This window comes from Euprymna scolopes, chromosome 6 (assembly GCF_053919585.1).
Source record: "Euprymna scolopes isolate OS-2025 chromosome 6, ASM5391958v1, whole genome shotgun sequence".
NCBI lineage: Eukaryota > Metazoa > Mollusca > Cephalopoda > Sepiida > Sepiolidae > Euprymna > Euprymna scolopes.
The window spans coordinates 158,332,852-158,354,454 of NC_136487.1; the positions used below are offsets into that span (position 1 = coordinate 158,332,852).

The following is a 21,603-nucleotide window of genomic DNA, read 5'->3' on the forward strand; positions in this document are numbered from 1 at the left end:
TTTTCATGACCTTGTGCCTAATTTATTAATATAAAATATGTTTGCCAATATAAAAGTCATAGCAGTTCTGTTCAAAGATCATACAACAATATTGTGGAGTCTGGGTTCACGCCGGATATATATAATGGGAGTATGTCGCAAACTTCTAAAGAGCTTTAAAGATACACTCCCATACCAATATATATTATAACCAAAATAATTTAATAAGAATAACCATTGCACGTCAGGCAGTGGTCATAAATTATTATAATGATAATCGAAAACGAGGCTACATCAAAATGGCGTAACTTTCATACTCTTATCCAGGGCTGCAAGTTAACCTTTTTAAAGTGAAAATTCTGTATTTCTTTTTTCTTTTACCCGTGACGCCATTTCGCATGCACTTGCATGCGGGCAGCCGCGCTATGTTAGATATTTTCTTATGATCGAATTCTCTGTTAAAGAATGTTCAAATCAATACAACTAATGTGATGTGTTTATGTAAAATTGTATTCTTTTAGTCGATCGGACGACATAATTTGATTTCTGACATCAGTCACCATCTTAGCTGATCTTATTTTCTTAAAAGTGTCTAAAGTATAGACACACACACACACACACACACACACACACACACACACACACACACACATATATATATGTATATATATATATATATATATACAAATTTCTGTGGAAGCCCCCCCCCCCGAAAAACGTTATTCTTGAAGAAAAAAACTTTTTGTTGATAAATATTTTTCAAAAATATGAAAATAAAATGAATACCAATATTTTCAGTCCTTTAAAGTAGATCTTTGTTATTTATTATTATTCGTATTGTTTCCCGGTTTATTTGTTTTTAAATTAGTCTGCGTCTGTTAAAACGCTCAGCTTAAACCGATGATTGCCGGTCTCGCCCGATTCACGCTTGACGGGAATTCCCGACAATTCGGGTCAAATTATGCAAGAGTACCTCATATAGATTTATTCGTTCAGTCAATAAGGATGATATATCAATTAGGGGTGTAGGAAAAGCAAAACTATTTATACCATAGCATTTCAAAGCCTAATCCTTCTCATCAGAAAAGGAGAGAAGGTGCTAGTTAACATGATAAGGATGTGACGTCTATTATGTTACCTAATGCCTTTTCTCCTCTTCTGATGAAAAGAATTAGGTTTCGAAATAACATGATATAAAGAGTTTTACTCATCCTACACCCTTAATTTATGTATCATACTTATTGAATAATCGAAGAAATCTATATGCATTAATATATATTTTTATATTATCGTTTTCTTATTTTATATATATAAATTTATTCTATATATATAAGCTCCAGAGCAGTTTGTTGAGCTTTGCATTATCCCAATTAATCTCCTTTTAATGATTCGGTTTTATTCGGTTTTTGATATAGATGCACATAAGAATACTTTGATAAGTATGTTTTAACTTAAATAGGGATGGTATAATAAAATTGTGGGATCTGCATTCGCGCCTGGCCTCCATAGAATGGAAATAGGCACAAACTTTAATAAAGACTTTTTCATATCTATCTGCGTAAGTATACTTTGATAATTATGTTTCAGTTTGAAGAAATATGGCATAATAAAATTATGGGGTGTTCGTCCGCACCTGACGTCCATAGGATGGAAATATGCCACAAAGTTTAACATGGCTTTTTTAATATAGATCTACAGAATATTGTGATAATGTTTCAGTGTAAACAGGTATAGTATAATAAATTATGGGGTTTATCTATTTTATTTTTACTTTCATCATATTTTGCTTTGGTTTTGATACCCCCAAATTCGAAGCTATCTCTTTACAACCCTTCCTTTTTATAACCTATCATACTTTCATAAATCAGAGTCCATTTACTGTACCCAGTCAACGACGGGTACTTTTGCTAGTATATATATATATATATATATATATATATATATATATATATAAATGATACAAAAATTAACGTTGCTTCATGCAAGATTTATAGTGTAATAATTGATACATTTCTCTATTTCAGGAGGAGTTATTGCGCACGCATTCTACCCTTCACTGCACGAATTTGCGGGTGACATACATTTCGACGACGATGAAACTTACCGATATAAAACAGGCAATGGCTTGAAGCTTCATTCAACCGGCTTGCATGAAGCTGGCCACGCATTGGGTTTATCACATGACCAAACTACAACCTCAATCATGACACCTTGGTACAATGGGTTGACAGCACTTGGACCAACTGACATCAAGAATATCAATGATTTGTATCCATAAAAGAGCAAGGTTTGTAATCTTTTGAATGCTTCTTTACTATAAGTCCCAACTGAAATTCGGATTTCAAGTAGAAAACACTTTGATGTTCTTACATGTTGTGCTTACAAAGGTAAAATGACTCAAAATTAAAAAAAAAAGATGGAGTAGAATATTGAGTAAAAAAAAGTTCTCGATTTTTCAGATGAGGATTGGTGATTCATATTATTTGGATACTTCGGACTACTGTTCTCATCTCTAAGTTTGATTTTCGCAGCGTTTCGGTCGATGTAACCCCCGACTTTCTTCAAGCGAATCTTGTCGAACTCGGGAATGTTTCTGTCGAACTAGGGAATTTGAACGGATTTTTGAGCGGAACCTTTTATTTACTTCACGGGGGTAGTGTGCTCTTGTTCCTTCATCCATGATTGGACATTTGAACAGAGGAAAAGAATCGCTAATTATAGCGATTGTTAATATTGCAATACAGAATGCCAGAATGAACTATACCGAAGCTAATATTAAAAAACAAAACAAAACAAAAACAAAATTAAAGAAAGGCGTTTCTTTATTATAGGACACAATTGAAATTCGAATTTACAGTAAAAAAAATGATATCCTTACCAGAGTCGTTTCAAAAGTAAAGTATCCTATTTGCCAGTTATAAATGAATTACAATGACATATTATTTTTTAATAGCAAAGCAAGTTGCCGTTGCCCAGGAGTACGATAAGAAAAGAAAAACAGAAAACGGAACACACTTCCCTTTATTGAACAAGGTCAAAATAATTGACAGGGACGGAGAGTTGAAGAAGCGACACATATACTAAAAAAGAACAATTATATAGCAAACTGAACATAGAGATTAGAAGTATATGAGAACCTCTAATAATAAAGAAAATACAAAAATTGTACAACATCACTTAAAATTTCAACGGTAAAAGGAAGATAATCTCCATCAAGCTTTATTAGAGCTACCTCCCTTTGTTTTTTACACGTACGAAACAACGGCGAAAAAACAAAATCAACTTAAAGAATACGAAACCGTCTACGGAGCCAGTAACTCTTCTACTTTATTTTCCAACATCCCTTACAGCTGTCTTCTCTCCAAATACGAATGTAGTAGGTATAAATAAAGACGTATATTCTTTCCCGATGGAAATATGCCTGTTAAGCAATTTGGTCACACTTTTCAATTAGCTTGTAGGTGGAATTTCTTTTTCATAAGATGTCTTCGTTGTACACAAACGCTAGGCATTAGGGTGCTGCTTTTTTAGAGGCAGATTATTTAAGAGATATAAGTCACATTGACTGAGAAAAAATAAATAATTTGAGACGCTTATGACATAGCCAATAGCGACAAGATATACAATCCGATTAACCAATAAAAAAAGTAGTTGCTTGTTCGAATAGCCAACAATGAACAAGTTGTTTTCGATTAGCCAATGATAAATGTTTGCCTATTTAAAAAGAACTGTTTTTATACAGATATTTTTTTTTAATTTAATAAAAAATGATTTTATTTACCAGAAATTATATAAAATTGGAATACAATAGGTTTTATGATCATTTTTATATATAAATCTACTTAACATAAAACAATTTATAATAACAGTGCTGAATGAAATTGGTCATAGAAATTGGCAAATCAGTTTAGTTACTATCTGTTTTGTGTACGTTAATTAACAAGTTAAATTATTTTTATTATTTAAAATTGTTTCATATTTAGTTTGTTAAAATAGTATTGTTCAGATATATCATTATTTTTGTATCCTCTTATGGAGAGGAGGACATTTTTTTTATTCCAAATTGTGTCATTGTTCAAGTCATTATTTAGTGTTCTAAACTATTCATTTCAAAATGTATTTTTTGTCTTAGTTAATGAGAGTTATCTACCTTTGATTAACCGCCTCTAAAACAGCAGCGCCGGCATTGGATTGTGCTGGTCACTTAGATTTCCCAATTAAATATTTTCTGTTGTTTTATCTTTTGCTCATATTTAATACAATTTTTAGTATTTTTCCCAAATAAATGATGTAACAAAAGCTAAGTATTTTATTTGTCGTTACCAGACTCTTTAGAGGTTTTTGTTGAGTTTTCCCCTTATATTAAATGCTAACGATTGTATTTTATGCCGCAGAGTTATTTCCCTTGTATTATTCCCCTGTAATTAATGCTAGTGATTTGTATTTTTAAAACATTAATAATAATATGTAGTTTTTGTATTGTTATGTAATTTTATGCGAAGGTAACTGTTTAGAGTTTGGAGGAATTATTGCTTTTGTATTGTGCAATTTATTTTTATGGTTTTTTTTTTGGCAATTCGGCATATTAACTTATTGCTCTAACGGAGACAACTCTGTCTTATTTATAGATTCGTTTATTTTTCGATACACTAAAATTTTATTTAATGTAACAAGCGACGATAATTGTAGAAGAATTGTAGGAAATGTCCGAGGAATTAAAGTAAAAATAATTTTTTCGGCTACATTATTTAATGTAATATTAATAACAAAAAATAACATTATTTAATGTAATATTCATAACAAAAAATAACAGTATTTAATGTAATATTCATAACAAGATACAACATTATTTAATGTAATGTCCATAACAAAAAATAACATTATTTAATGTAATATCCATAACAAAAAATAACATTATTTAATGTAATATTCATAACAAGATACAACATTATTTAATGTAATGTCCATAACAAAAAATAACATTATTTAATGTAATATTCATAACAAAAAATAACATTATTTAATGTAATATTAATAACAAAAAATATCATTATTAAATGTAATATTCATAACAAAAAATAACATTATTTAATGTAATATTCATAACAAGATACAACATTATTTAATGTAATGTCCATAACAAAAAATAACATTATTTAATGTAATGTCCATAACAAAAAATAACATTATTTAATGTAATATTCATAACAAAAAATAACATTATTTAATGTAATATTCATAACAAAAAATAACATTATTTAACGTAATATAAATAACAAAAAATAACATTATTTAATGTAATATTCATAACAAAAAATAACATTATTTAATGTAATATTCATAACAAAAAATAACATTATTTAATGTAATATTCATAACAAAAAATAACATTATTTAATGTAATATTCATAACAAAAAATAACATTATTTAACGTAATATAAATAACAAAAAATATCATTATTAAATGTAGTATTCATAACAAAAATAACATTACAAAAAAGAAGGAAAATGCGACGCTAATTGCAGACGAATTATAAGAAAAATTATAACATTCTTTTTTCTTTTAAATTTTAAAAATAATTTTTGCTATTAATGTTATAAAATTGGGTACATTAAATAAAGTAGTTAAGAAAAAGTAATTTTTTGTTTAAAAAAAAACACAAAAAAACGCTTCTTTTTTTTCATTGAATTCCTCGAATGTTTTGTTTAATAAAGATTACAGTTTTTCTGCAATTATCGTCACTTGTTATATTAAATTAAGTTTAGCGTCCTAAATACTTATACACAAATGAATCTCTTGGTGACGTTGTCTTCCTAAGAACAATTATTTCATATGCTGAAATACCATAGTTTTAATTAGAAAAATCTTTTCGTGATATTATGTTGTTATTATTATTATTATTATTATTATTATTATTTTAATTTAATCTAATTTAATTCAATTTTTTTTTTTTGCGAATTGGAATATTTGGTGCTGTTGTGCGAATGTCTGTTGTATGTTACATTTCTTCGAATGAGTGCCTATATGGGCTTTATTTCTGATTCCCTATATTCGAATCAGTGTTTAAATGTCATAACAAACGAATTCTTTAAACGAAAGCTCGATACAATAAAAACTAAAACGAAAATGAACGTTTTTTTTTCAGAAATTCTAGAAAAATTTTCATGATAAAAGAAATTATTATTATTATTATTATTATTATTATTATTATTATTATTATTATTATTATTATTATTATTATTATTATTATTAGATAAGATGTATCGATTTAGAAATATTTTTGATTCAGTCGGAACTTATTTTTCATAGAATTACTTATTTGAGGTTTTCAATTATTTTTGTTTACTTTGAATGATGAAAGAAACAAAAAAGTATTAATCAGAAACCTGATTATTATAATATAGGTTTTAGAATAAATTGACTTTGCAACAACTGCGATATATATATATATATATATATATATATATATATATATATATATATATATATAATTCCAGTTTACTATTTTCCAGAGGTGAAGAAACCAGTCAAGTTTTAACGAGGTTAATACAAGCGTGCTTAATACTGAAGTAGGGCAAAATATAATTTTATTTGTTTTACTTAAGAATTATATGTCGCTACACATTCATAAGCATGTTTCGGTTAGCCAGTTACGAGTAACTAGAGACCTCTTCAAGAGATATTACTTATACAAAAAAGCTAAGTCCGCACACACACACACACACACACACACACACACACACACACACACACATAGATATGTGTGTGTATATAAATATATAAGAATACTTTACGTCGACTTACGCTTGCCAAGTTCAAATTTTCTTCAATTTTGACTTCTTAACGGCTATTTTTACCGTAATATGTTTATAGGTTTATTTATAATATTGTTGTAGGTTTATATATAATATTGTTATATGTTTATATATAATATTGTTATAGGTTTATATATAATATTGTTGTAGGTTTATACATAACGGATACTAATAAAATATCCGTAGTATTATATTGAATATATTTATATATTAAATTTCTCATATAATTGACAGATTTCTAACATTTATTTTCATTTTTATATTTCAGATTAAGTCGATCGGCAAACATTTGGGTTTGGCCAATCGGACATTTTGAAAATAAAAATTGTTCTAAATCATAAAAATAATCCCACGAATAATTTCGTTTTATTTTTATTTTGTTAATTAAATAAAATAACACTTGAACAATTTGAGAGAGTCGTGTTTTTATTTCATATTTTTTATGTACTTTTTTTTTCATTAAAAATATTAATAAAAAAGAAAGTTGTATATTTTTATAAAAATCGTTTTCGAATTCAAATAAAATAAATAAAATATTTTTCAGCCGGAGCTTTAAAATATATTTAAATCTCTATAATAGAAACTGTTTAAGATTTGGCGCTATCACGATTGGGACAAATTTACGTGATATTAAGAAAGAACACTAAATATCAGTGTTATTATTTATTTATTATTAATTGTCAACACAACAAAATACGACGCATAGCAGTTCGAACAACGTACACAATCTTCATGCAAAATATGCACTACCTAAAACAACTTGTGGGAGAAAGTACAAGAGCATACGTAACTGTTGTTCATATTAATAGGAGAGCAAAATAACAACATTCACTGATTATACATACCAATTGAGGATATGTTCTCGAGAATCAGTCCAACGAACGGTGGATCATTGTGATATCAGTTGACCTTGCTCTGTGTGGTGAGGTATGATCCTGATATTTCCAAGAAGTGTACATTCGTCCATGTTTTATATTCTCTCTTTGAAAACTGGTCAGTTTATTGCCAGTCACCTCTGGCTCCTCTACTGAGGAATACCGATGAAGTTGGCCAGGCTATTTTTACAAAGCCAGAATGTTTTAGTGCGCTGCATTTCTGTGTCTGTCACCTGTCTGACATTGTGCTACATATTTCCAGAGTGGGAAGAGAGTAAATAAAATCAGTAGAAGCTGAACTCATGCTGAAAACATTTCAATCTAAATATTTCCAGACTCACTTCACCGTCGTACAAACGTTTAAATCGTCCATAGCATCTGATTTTTACTAAATTAAACGTATATAATTTAATTACATGAATAATAGTATTTTATTTAATTTACGGCCTTTCTTTTACGGTTATTATTCACAAATTTATATTTTGATTCCTCCTTGAAAATGCCAAAATTCTCTTTGATTAATAGTAAGGATTTAGACAAATTTAGTGCGGATTTTTTTAAAATTAATAACGATTGGAATGAAGTTTTCTCGGGGAAATCAACTGGTTCATTCGTATTTTAAGACCGGGCAGTGTCGGGCGACCTGCTAGTATATAATATAATCATATTTCAGCTAAAAGAAAGATATGGGTTGTTCTTTATAGTCATACAAAAATAATATGGGTGGCCTTAGGAGTAGATACTCGAACCTATATTTTATTATTCCTAATTTTTATAAACGACCTCCAATATAATCGCGCCGAGATAGGGTTATTTACCGATGATACCAGGCTCTTCTCCCAACATCAAGTTAAAACGAATGACATCGCATGCAGGATAAGAAGCAAGTACCCCCATACAAAGCCACCGCCTCCTACCTATCATCAAACAGACGGGTGGAGAACCATAACATGCCACTACTGTAATAATGTAGGGCACATTGCCGCACACTGCCCTGACAGAAAAGGCGCCGATTTTGGACGAAGATTTACAAGTAAACCACAAGGATTCATCTCTTCACATAAGCGCATTACGTTTAAAGATACTGCCAAGATTAGAAAGGAATATAGACCATTCATATCAAATGGTTTCATATCCCCATTATATAATCGCTCGGATAAACAGCCTATAAAAATTCTGAGAGCACTGGGGCAACCCAATTTTTGAATTTGGAGCAGAGTATGCCATGCGGGTCACAAACAGCCACAGGAGAATCCGTTGTGATTCGCGGAATTAGTGGAAATTGCATCGATGTCCCAATCCATCGAGTCTCTCTTGATTCGGATATAGTATGCGGTCCAGTAGAAGTGGACGTAGTCAGTAGCTTACCCATGAAGGCATTTCGATGTTACTCGCGAATGATTTAGCCGGAGAAAGAGTCATTCCCCATCCAAGAGTGATAATGGAGCCAGACATCTCAGAAAATACCGAGTTGATGGAAGAGCAACACCCCGGCATATTCACATCATGTGCAGTAACCCGTGCGCAGACCGCAAAAAGAACTGCAGAAGAAGATGAAAGATCAGTCCGAGGAGGGCGAAGAACTTAACCTCTCCCAGCTATTCATGAATCCTGAGGTGGAAGCTAACAAATAATCTCCTTACTAACCACAAACACTCTCCCGGATTTCCCACCTCACGACAGTTGATCATGGAAGAACAGCGAAGAGACGAGAAGATTTCCCTCCTCTTTGAAGAAGCGCTACCTAAGAAAGAACTGGAGAAAGTACCCTCTGGTTACTTCATAAAAAACGGCGTGCTGATGAGGAAGTGGAGGCCCTCACAATCACGCGCGCACGAAGACTGGTCAGTATTATACCAACTAGTATTACCTAAGACACACAGGGCCGAAATATTAGAAGTGGCTCATGAAATCCCCTTGGGAGACCACTTAGGCATTCGCAAGACTTACGAGAGAATCACTAAACATTTTTATTGGCCAGAGGTATGCAAAGACGTATCTAACTATTGCCGAATTTGTAACATTTGCCAGATGATAGGCAAGCTGAACCAGAAAATACCAGTCGCCCCATTACATCCTATACCTGCATTTGAAGAACCCTTTTGCCGAATTTTGATCGATTGCGTAGGTCCACTTCCCAAGACTAAAAGGGGAAAGCAGTATATATTCACCCTCATCTGCGCATCCATCGGATTCCCGGAAGCAATCCCACTCAGAAACATATCTGCTGAGAAAATAATAAAGGCCCTTCTCAACTTCTTCTCCATGGTTGGACTGCCAAAAATAATCCAATCCGATCAAGGATCGAATTTTATGTCCAGGAGGTGTCAACAGTCCATGAACATGCTGGGCATACAAACAGTCAAGTCAAGCGCATATCACCCTCAATCCCAGGGCGCTTTGAGAAAGGTTTCATTCTACACTGAAGACCATGATCCGAACTTATTGCCTTGGTCACCAGAAAGATTTGGATGAGGGTATTCCCTTCTTGATGTTTGCAGCACGAGATGTTATTTATTTGCTCCCCCACTGAGCAAATTAGGCACAAGGCCGTTTTTAATGTGAGGTAAAAACCAGCTCCCCTAAAAGTAGGCAAAAAGGGGGCACTCTGGTTACCAAAAATAATAATTGTCCCAGTATAGAGGGTTTCCCCTCCATTGACTGGTACAAATTATCTTAAGTGCAGCATCTGCCGGAACAGATGGTGTTTATTTGCTCCCCCACCGAGCAAATTAGGCACAAGGCCGATTTTTAATGTGAGGAGTGAAGAGAGGGGGAAGGGAAAAAGGGGACCAGCTCCCGAGAGGTGGGAAATGGAAGCTGGTTAATGGTCAGGCATGTGGGGTTTTTATTTAAATGCTGCCCACATCAGCATTATGTGGCACAAGGCCGGAAAGTGGGAACCCCGCAGGCTCCCCTAAAGGAGGGGCACTCCTGCAATTTTAAAAATTGCCTGAGTAACCCCGTCGGCATTCCCCGGTCGGGGCGCCTCAGGCAGCAAGCAATAAACTTGCCCCACCGGAAAGCCCGGTGGCAAGGCCTGGGAGGGTGGACCTCCTAGGTATTACCCAGGCGGTTCCCAGTATAGAGGGTTTCCCCTCCATTGACTGGTACAAATTATCTTAAGTGCAGCATCTGCCGGAACAGATGGTATTTATTTGCTCCCCCACTGAGCAAATTAGGCACAAGGCCGTTTTTAATGTGAGGTAAAAACCAGCTCCCCTAAAAGTAGGCAAAAAGGGGGCACTCTGGTTACCAAAAATAATAATTGTCCCAGTATAGAGGGTTTCCCCTCCATTGACTGGTACAAATTATCTTAAGTGCAGCATCTGCCGGAACAGATACTACACTTTGATCCCGGCCCGATGTTTGCAGCACGAGATGGTGTTTATTTGCTCCCCCACTGAGCAAATTAGGCACAAGGCCGTTTTTAATGTGAGGTAAAAACCAGCTCCCCTAAAAGGGGGCACTCTGGTTACCAAAAATAATAATTGTCCCAGTATAGAGGGTTTCCCCTCCATTGACTGGTACAAATTATCTTAAGTGCAGCATCTGCCGGAACAGATGGTATTTATTTGCTCCCCCACCGAGCAAATTAGGCACAAGGCCGATTTTTAATGTGAGGAGTGAAGGGAGGGGGAAGGGAAAAAGGGGACCAGCTCCCGAGAGGTGGGAAATGGGAGCTGGTTAAAGGTCAGGCATGTGGAGTTGCCCCCACATCTGGTCTTTGCTAGTCATAGCTAGTCATAGCTTGCAGTATCTGCCGGAACAGATACTACACTTTGATCCCGGCCCGATGTTTGCAGCACGAGATGCTACCTAAGAATCTTTGGGATTCAGTCCATTTGAGTTAGTGTTTGGCCATTCGGTACGCGGCCCCCTAGCATTGTTGAAAGAAAAATGGCTTCAGGAAGGATCCACCCACGAACCCCTGCTGGAGTACGTATCACGGTTTCGAAATTTACTACATGAAACCAGCTAAATGGCACGCGAAAGACTGCGGACAACTCAAGCCAGAATGAAGAAGCATTATGACCAAAATTCTGTCCCCAGGAGCTTCGAAGTTGGAGACAAAGTGCTTGTTTTGTTATCCTTATCTGGTCATCCACTTAAGGCTCGGTTTCACGGCTCTTATACCATTGCTCGGAAGGTCAGCGAACTAAACTATGTAATTAATACCCCTGATCGTAGAAAGACAACACAGATGTGTCACATCAATATGCTCAAAGCGTATTTTGAAAGGGATAAATTAAACCTTACCGTGGTCACCACTGCGCCCGCATCCGCGAGGAAACCAATGGATGACAACGAAGAGATCTCGGGAAAAAACCAACACCCCCTGAGGTTATCAAGTTCAGAAATATTAGCCAATCGTACCTCCCTTGTATCTCATTTGTCAAGTAACGAAAGAGGGGATATAGCCCTCCTTATTCGGGACTACAGCGATCTCTTTCCGGATGTCTCCAAACGAACGAACCTTGTTCAACATGATGTAGAGATTGAAAATGCCCTCCCCATTAAACAACACCCGTATCGTGTCAACCCACATAAAGCAAAAATAATCAGTCATGAAGTGAAATATATGCTCGAACATGGCATCGTCGAACCTAGCCAGAGCAGCTGGTCATCTCCTTGTGTGCTAGTCGGAATATCCGATGGATCCATTCGCTTCTGTACGGATTACCGCAAAGTGAATGCTGTTACAAAAGCTGACTATCACCCCATACCAAGGATGGACGATTGCATCGATAAGATTGGCACGGCCACATATATTTCCAAATTAGACCTACTCAAGGGATATTGGTGTGTACCCTTGACTGAACGAGCTAAAGAAATATCCGCTTTCGTCACCCTATATGGTTTATATCAGTATAGAGTTATGCCTTTCGGGATGAAGAATTCCCAGGCCACCTTTCAGAGAATGATGAATTCATGCTTGCGAGACTTACCCGGTGTCGAAATCTATATTGACGACATCGTCATATACTATGATAGCTGGGTTGAACACATAACGTCCCTGAGAGCCGTATTTGATAGACTCCGACAGGCAAATCTTACTGTCCATTTAGCTAAAAGCGACTTTGGCAAAGCTGAAGTTATATACCTGGGGCATACAATCGGCTATGGGAAGATATCCCCAGTCGAGGCCAACCAAAATTCAGGGTATTGTAGATTATCCTGCCCCTACCAACTTGAAGAGTCTGAGGCGATTCCTCGGCATGGCCGGATACTACAGGAAATTCTGTCGCAACTTCTCCGACACAGCGTCACCACTTACCCAGTTGCTCTCCAAGAAGGTGAAGTTCTCCTGGACATCATCTTGTCAAAAAGGATTCGAGCAAATCAAATCTTTATTATGTTCCGAACCTGTTTTGAAAGCTCCCGACTTCCCACAACCATTCCGTTTGGCCATCGATCTCAGTGATTCTGGTCTCGGGTCTGTACTACTTCAAACACACTCGGCCGGTATTGAACACCTGGTTAACTATTTCTCCAGGAAGTTTAATGCTTATCAAAAAGGATATTCGACTGTTGAAAAAGAGACGTTGGCCCTCGTCTTAAGCCTAAAGCATTTCGACGGGTATGTATCATCCTCATGCAGGCAAGTACTCGTTTACACTGATCACAACCCGCTCACTTTCCTGCATAAAATGAAAGATAAAAATCGAAGATTATTAAACTGGAGCTTGATTCTACAAGAATATAACTTGGAAATCCAGCATATCTGGGGAGTTGATAACGTTTGTGCCGATGCATTGTCGCGTGTATGATATCTATAAACTAGAACCCTTCTTTAAAAAAAAAAAGAACAACCGTCTTCCAGACTCTTTATCATTTTTTTTAGTTAATGGTTAAACAACAACAACAACAACAACAAAAAATGAAGATCTTAAATAAAAGCAAATTGACAAAATACGGTTCAGGGATTTAGCCGGGTTGAAGATATTTTGCTATTCTTCATGAAATCGAATAAAAAGTATTAAACTAGAAAAATCTTCGGAAAAGATTTTTTTAAATAGGTGGTGGGATGTTACATTTTTAGTAAAAAAAAATGTAATAAATTATTCTTTTATATGTTGTTCGAAATAGAGAGAGAATAAGAGTTTGTTTGTTTTTGTTTTATTTTCATCAATTGTACTGTCGTCTGCGTTCAGCCAGAACCCCCCCGCCAAAAAAAACAAAACAAAAAACAAAACAAAAAAAAAACAAAACAAGAAAACAATCACAACGAGAGAGGATATGAAGAGATATATAGAGAGTGGTCAAAGATAAAAAAGAAAAAGAAAAGAAAGAATAGCTAACGAGCACTGACAGTAGAGGAGAAAGAAAGAAAGAAAGAAAGAAGAAAGAAACCAGCTAGTAACGCTGGCAGGCTTTATAGAGAGAAGGAGGTGAAAAAAAATATATATAGAGAGAGGGGGACGTTTTACCCTGCACGCTTAGGAAGGACAGAAGAGACAGTCTGCTCCTTGCTGCGGAGGTAAGCAGCCGATAACGGCGACACTGGAAACATGATTAGCAGGTGGATAAAAGATGAGAAGATGCGTTTAGTAAACATTGGAAAAGGAGTCTATTTGATATATTTGGTGCTAGTTTTTTTTAAGGAAATTGGCTGAAAAAATTCCAATAGACCAACTAAGAATCCCAAAAGAACACAACAAAAGAACAAATTTTAGCATACGTCTCTACACACAACACAAACAACCCAGAACTATTCACACAGATAACAAAAAAACCTTATCCTCCTCAATCAGAACGACAAACAACATACTTAAAACAACAAAAATAATAAAAAGCAAATGCCAACCTAAAAACTTAAAACACACTCTAACTTCCTCAAATCGCGTTTCACACACTACAAAAGGGGTTACAAAATGCAACAAACCGCGATGTGGAGTATGTGACATAATAATAGAAGGAAACACATGCACATCCAAAAGCCCAGCACAAACATTCAAAATATAAAAGGATCTAAATTGCACCTCCAGAAATGTAGTATATGCACTAAGATGCACAGCATGCAAGAAATCCTACATAGGCGCCACAAAACATTTTAGCAATAGAGTGGCCTTGCATAAGAACAACATCAAAATTGCAGATAACAGACACTTCTATGTTTCAAAACACGTACACACACGCAGTGGAAACAGCTTCAAAACAATGTCAATCTTCCAAACAGACAATTATTTTTATTTACTTACACAGGAAAAAACTTCATCACAAGATTCACTCCTGAACTGAACAGAGCCTAATATCAACACATGAAAACATGAAATGCAAGGCACACTCGCATGCACATCCATATGCATATACACATCCACACATAAATCAGAACCGACACATTAAAACACACACGCGCGCGCATACAACCACACACAGACATAACACCCCTATCTCTAATACAACACACTGAACAATACCAACCCTACTTAACCTCGAAACCAACAACACTAGGCAACACCTAGAACCATAGTACAATATCTGTTCCAACACCTCGCTCCCCCTAAGTCAGTGGAGGAGAAATCTCTCATGACTGAGACAACTATCATCCCTTCTATCATCCCCCTCCAATACCTATACCCCTGGAATTGGTCCCTCCCCTCTGGGGAACGAGATTTTTCCCACACTAGGAACCGATTCTGGGTCTGGCCATACCCACATGGGGAGACAAATAAATAGAAACATTAAAAAATCCCCTATACATATTTTTAAATACACCCCTCTATCTAAACAAACATAATATAAAGAATACCCGAAAATACTGAAACGAAAAATCACAATAATAAAATCTAAGAATCCAAAAAATAAATATCAAAATAGAATGAAAGCACCCCTACCCTTATTTCAGAAGAGCTGGTTCCCCCCTCGTCACACATACACATTAGTAACGGCCTTGGATCACAGTCACCTTCCTAGGCAAGCAAATAACCTCATAATACTATAAAACAGTACACAAATTTTCAAACCAATAAAAGAAAACACACACACACATCCTACCCTAAAGGAAAAGAAAAAGCTCAAGCAGAAAGGGAGAGTGAGAGAGAGAACCACAACACAGGAGTGACCACAGCCGACTCGCCACAGCCCAATAAAAGAGTAATAAAAATTGAACATTCCAATGAATAGTAGACACACGTTTCCACCCCTTGGAAACACTTCAAATGAACTACGAAAATGCTATTTTTACATCTCCAACACATTTTGAAAATAATTTCTGTCGAGGACGCTTCACAGAACGTCTGAAACGAGTTAAAAACGATTTCAATGATTTAAAAACATTATTACAATGTCTAACTCTGTCTTGTGGGGAGGCATAGTAAATAGGTACAATGGTCTAAACATAATTCTCAATGAAATACCAAGACACGGAATAATAAAGTAATGTTAAAAAATACACATTGTTGGTGACTACCCCCTTATTTAAATATACATCTTTCTTTCGTTTTAATTTCATAACCCATTTTATATATATATATATATATATATATATATATATAAGTGAACGTGTCTGTGTGTGTATCTGTGTGTCTGTGTGCGTGTCTGTGTACATTTCCCTACGCAATAACTCTGTCAATTTTTAGTCTACAGACTCGAAATTTGATATACAGGGAAATGAGATTTGGGAAAATCGATGTAATCGGTTTCTGGCCAGAAATTGAGCGATTAAGGGGTCAAAGTTCCACGATTTGACCTTTGAGAACTCTACCAAACTCCTCCGACAATTTTGGGTCTATGCACTTGAAAATTTAGATATAAGTACCCTGGACTTTTTAAACAGATGCTATTTAAGCGTTGCTGTTTAACCGTTACTGTTTAACCATTACTGTTTAACCGTTGCTGCTTAACCGTTGCTTTTTAACCGTTGCTGTTTTACCGTTACTGTTTAACCATTTTTGCTTAACCATTGCTGTTTAATCGTTGCTGTTTAATCGTTGCTGTTTATCCGTTACTGTTTACCGTTTTTGTTTAACCGTTACACTTTAACCGTTGCTGTTTAACCGTTTTTGTTTAACCGTTGCTGTTTAATCGTTGCTGTTTAATCGTTACTGTTTAACTGTTAATGTTTTACTGTTGCTTCTTAATCGTTGCTTTTTAACCGTTGCTGTATAACCGTTATTTCTTAACTGTTTTTGTTTAACTGTTGCTGTTTAATCGTTGCTGTTTAACCGTTACTGTTTAACTGTTTCTGTTTTACTGTTGCTTCTTAATCGTTGCTTTTTAACCGTTGCTGTATAACCGTTACTGTTTAACTGTTTTTGTTTGACCATTACTGTTTCACTGTTTCTGCCCAACCGTTGCTGTTTAACCGTTGCTGCCCAACCGTTGCTATTTAACCGTTGCTGTTTAATCGTTGATGTTTACCCGTTACGGTTTTACCATTTTTGTTTAACCGTTACTGTTTAACCGTTGCTGTATAACCGTTATTATTTAACCGTTTTTGTTTAACCGTTGCTGTTTAATCGTTGCTGTTTAACCGTTACTGTTTAACATGCACTATTTAACCGTTGCTGCTTAACCGTTGCTTTTTAACCCTTGCTGTTAAACCGTTGCTATTTAACCGTTACTGTTTAACCGTTTTATTTTTACAAGGTGATCACCACTTATCAAGGCTCGGAAGTTACTCAGGGACCGTTAATGTTTAACCGTTGCTGTTTAATCGTTGCTGTTTAATCGTTGCTTTTTTACTGTTGCTGTTTAACCGTTGCTGTTTAACTGTTGCTGTTTAACTGTTGCTGTTTAACCGTTGCTGTTTAACCGTTGCTTTTTAATCGTTGCTGTTTAACCGTTGCTGTTTAACCGTTGCTGTTTAACTGTTGCTGTTTAACCGTTGCTGTTTAACCGTTGCTGTTTAACTGTTGCTGTTTAATCGTTGCTGTTTAATCGTTGCTTTTTAATCGTTGCTGTTTAATCGTTGCTGTTTAACCGTTGCTGTTTTACTGTTGCTTTAACATTTTATTCTGTGACATCAGATTACATGACCTTAATAAAACAGCCATAAAATAATAATAAAAAGGATTGTGTTTACGCTTTTAGATCACTTTTAAAAAAAAATATTTGTAGCAGACGAAATCGCAACTGACACAAGCAGGTGCGACTTCTCGCGGCTGGAGATTTTGAAATACACTTTCTTCCTAGCTTGTCTAATCAGAAGCCATTCTTCAGTCACGTTACCGAGTTTAAAAAGGTTAAACCGGCAACACCAACTCTCTTTCTCTTTCTTCTTGGACCGACAACAATTCCACATGGAGCGGACCTGCCACACCCAACTTCTCAATTGAGACTCGAACAAAAATCACACGGCCTTCGGTCTTGGGGTTCGACTAAGACGTGAATACAAATAAGCCAACCTGGCTATCTCCACACGCAGACTTCAATGCGATACACACATGATCTCTATTTCTCATCATACAGAAATGTCTCTAATCTTTCATGTCACATTTTCCGCTACTAACTTTAGACAAAAACATACATGATCTCTGTCTCCTTCAACAAGTCAGTCTAATTTTTAATCTACATTTCTACACTAGAACACTTTCCACTACTAATCCATTTCCTTATTCTTACTAACGAAGATAACAAATAAAGGTGTTTTAAAATGTTAGAATGAGATTTCTCGTGTCTTCATTTCTACTTATTATTATATAAAAAAACGACTTCTTCTGTAGACTTCAAATTGACAGAGTTATTGCGTAGGGAAATGTACACACACACACACACACGCACACAAAGACACACACAGACACGTCACATTTATATATATATACTAGCATTTCAGCCCGGCGTTGCTCGGGTGTTTGGATGTGTATGTTGGGCAAGAAAAAAGTGGTAGTAGGAAGGCAGGCTCGAACTCATACCGCAAAGGAGGCAAAGAACGGGGTAAAACCTAAAAAATATTATATATACACACACACACAAACACACACACACACACACACACATATATATATATATATATATATATATATATATATATATATATATATATATATATATATATATATATATATATATACATTAGCAGAGCGCCCGGCATTGCCCGGTCGTAAAATATGCTTAAATATGATATTTTGATTCGTATTTATTATTATACTAGCCTGGGTGCCCGGCGTTGTCCGGGGGTTTGGAAGTGTGTGGTAAAAAAAGTGGTAGTACGCAGACAGGCTCGAACCCGTACTGCGAGGGGACAAAGAACGTGAAACAAACCACGAGGTCTTTGTTGTTACGTCCACAGGAAGTGACGGAGGTTTAAATTAAGGCTAGACAATCGAAAAGAGGGGATGATTTTCGAAAATATCGGCGAAAAAAGCGACCCCTCTCTGTAGAAAGTTGAAGATGAAGGAATTAATGTTTTTAGCGAAATTTTCTATATTTGTCGTCTGAAGGGCTGAGCTTCAAATTGACACCAATCACGTAAAATTCGCCGCCTCTGTAAAAAATTTGTAGTCAGACATACAAACCTACATACATACCTATAAACAGACAGGTGAGATTTATATTATAGATTATATTGGACCCAATATATAGTAATGATTTAAAAAGTTAAAAAACAAAAAAATAACTTATGCGCCACCAACGAGAATCGAAACCAAAACGCTTAGCTGATGCGTTTTTTGTGTAGTGCTATTCATATTAACCCCCTTTTTTCTATTTATTTAAAAAGAAAATACAACTTTCTTTTATATAGGGCATGGAATTGCATTCATCTGCAAAAGATCGAGCTAATTTTCATATTATTTTAAACATTAATTTTAATCAAGTTTTTTATGGGATGATCATCTTTAGTTAACTATTACATGCAATTATATTCATGCAGCTATTCCCCAAGATTTATACTTGCGTAATATTTGCGTAAAAAGGTTACAGTAAACACAAACCTTTTTCAGTATTTATGTGTGCGTATATATATATATATATATATTTGTTTAAAAAATCTTGCCTACCAAACTCCTCCATCAGTTTTTAGTCTACAGACATGAAACATAATATATACGGTATTCGAACCCATGCGAAACTTTTATTTGGGTTTTAACCGGGAAAATCTGTGCAAAAGTGTGAAAAATAAAAAATGAAATTTACCAGGTGAAGGTCGAACGATGGCATTACGAATATGCATGCCTGACGTAATAGATATTGCTTCATGTTTTAATTTTTAGCCTTGCAGTAAACATGTCTTCATATCTAATCATTAACATCAAGGGAAAATGTAAATTGTAAGCTAAACGTTTTAGTTTTGATTTTCAGTGGTGCCACACAAGCCTTTTTTTTAAAAAAAAAAAACCCTTACTATATATTAGGTCCAATATAATATAATAAAAAATACGAAACCTGCATTTATCAAAATATCATATTAAAGCGTATTTTACGATCAGGCAATTCCGGGCGGCTTGCTAGTAAAAAATAACAAAATGCACAAAGTTTAGTTGTGTATAGATAAATAATTATGGTATGTTTAGGTAAGGAATTCATTTCTATAACATGAATAGGTTAGCCAAATTAATTTAGAATAGATCTAATATCTGTAACATGTTTTCTTCTAAAGATAAAGGGAGGTGGTGTTTAATCAACACGGCTGGGGAGCCATGATTTAATATACTGTTTGTTTTTTATATCTCTGAAACAGTGTTTAATGGTAAGCAACTGATGATCCCTTTAATTACCATTAGTACTATAGTTAATTCGTGAGACCAAGTTGATACAGTGATTGCAAGTCATCAAATGACTTACTCACAAAATCTGACGAACGATACAAAATCAAAATTAAACCACTTCTGTAAGGTTTGACGAGGCTGCTGGACTGTAAACATGGTCCATCATTCGAAACATACGTAACTGAACAGATGAAATGGTAATAAAAAAATAAAACACATATCTGCTCTGCAGTAGTATTGAGCACTCTCTTCAGGCTTTTAATAATTACCAACTTTACTATATATATATATATATATATATATATATATATATATATATATATATATCCTGTTTCGTTGTTTCATCTTATCAGTGCGGCTAGACAAGAACTACCTCAAGCCAGGATCGAAACCCGATCGCCCAAACGACAGTCAAAACTTCTAACTGTTGTGTTATGCGGCTGCCGCTATGCGGACAGTTAATCAACAATGTTTTTACATTGTCCAAACTATTAATCCAAATAAAAACCATTAGAATGGACACATTTTTGCCAACGAAAAAGAAATTTATTTATCCCATTAGCATAGAAATCCAGATTTCTGGAAGCGATGAAGTCATTGAAGTCCGATTCGGCATCATATCGGCTTTTGAAGCATTGAAGGAAATTGTTTAGATGCTTGAAAAAATGATAATCGGTGGACGAGAGGTCCGGTGAATATGGCGGATGAGGTAATAGGGTCTCGTAGCCCAATTCGTTCCGCTTCTGCCGAGTCAATTGAGCAACATGCGGACGAGCGTTGTCATGGAGAAGAATTGGTCTGTTCACATTGACCAATCTCATACGTTGGAGCTTCTGGTGCATTTCGTCAATTTGTCAGCAGTACTTATCCGCCGTAATTGTTTCACCGGATTCAAGAAGTTGTGAGGGATGCTACCATAACCGTTTTTGGTGAAATTTCGGCTTCGGGAAGTGTTGTGGAGCTTCTCTGGCATCTAACCATTGTGCCGAACGTCGCCGGTTGTCGCAGAGAATCCACCAATAATCACACGTCACAATCCACTTGAGAAATAGTCCGTTTTTCTTTCGCAGAAGGAGCGTAGAAGACACCTCAAAATGATGATTTTTTAAAAATTATTGTTCAATTCATGTGGCACCTATTTATCCAACATTTTCTCTATTTGTTTCACATGGCGAACGACTGTTGAGTGGTCGACCTCGAGTTCAACAACAACTTCTTGTGTGGTTTCGCGAGGATCGGCTTCAATTAAGCTTTCAAATGTTCGTTATCAACCGCAGTCGGC

At 35.2% G+C, this 21,603-nt stretch overlaps 1 protein-coding gene across 1 annotated transcript in view; it reads right to left on the reverse strand.

The window, feature by feature from the left end:
* Nucleotides 1-21,603, reverse strand: part of LOC145278088 (interstitial collagenase-like) — a 295,194-nt gene that overhangs the window by 233,022 nt on the left and 40,569 nt on the right. The window lies entirely within an intron of this gene.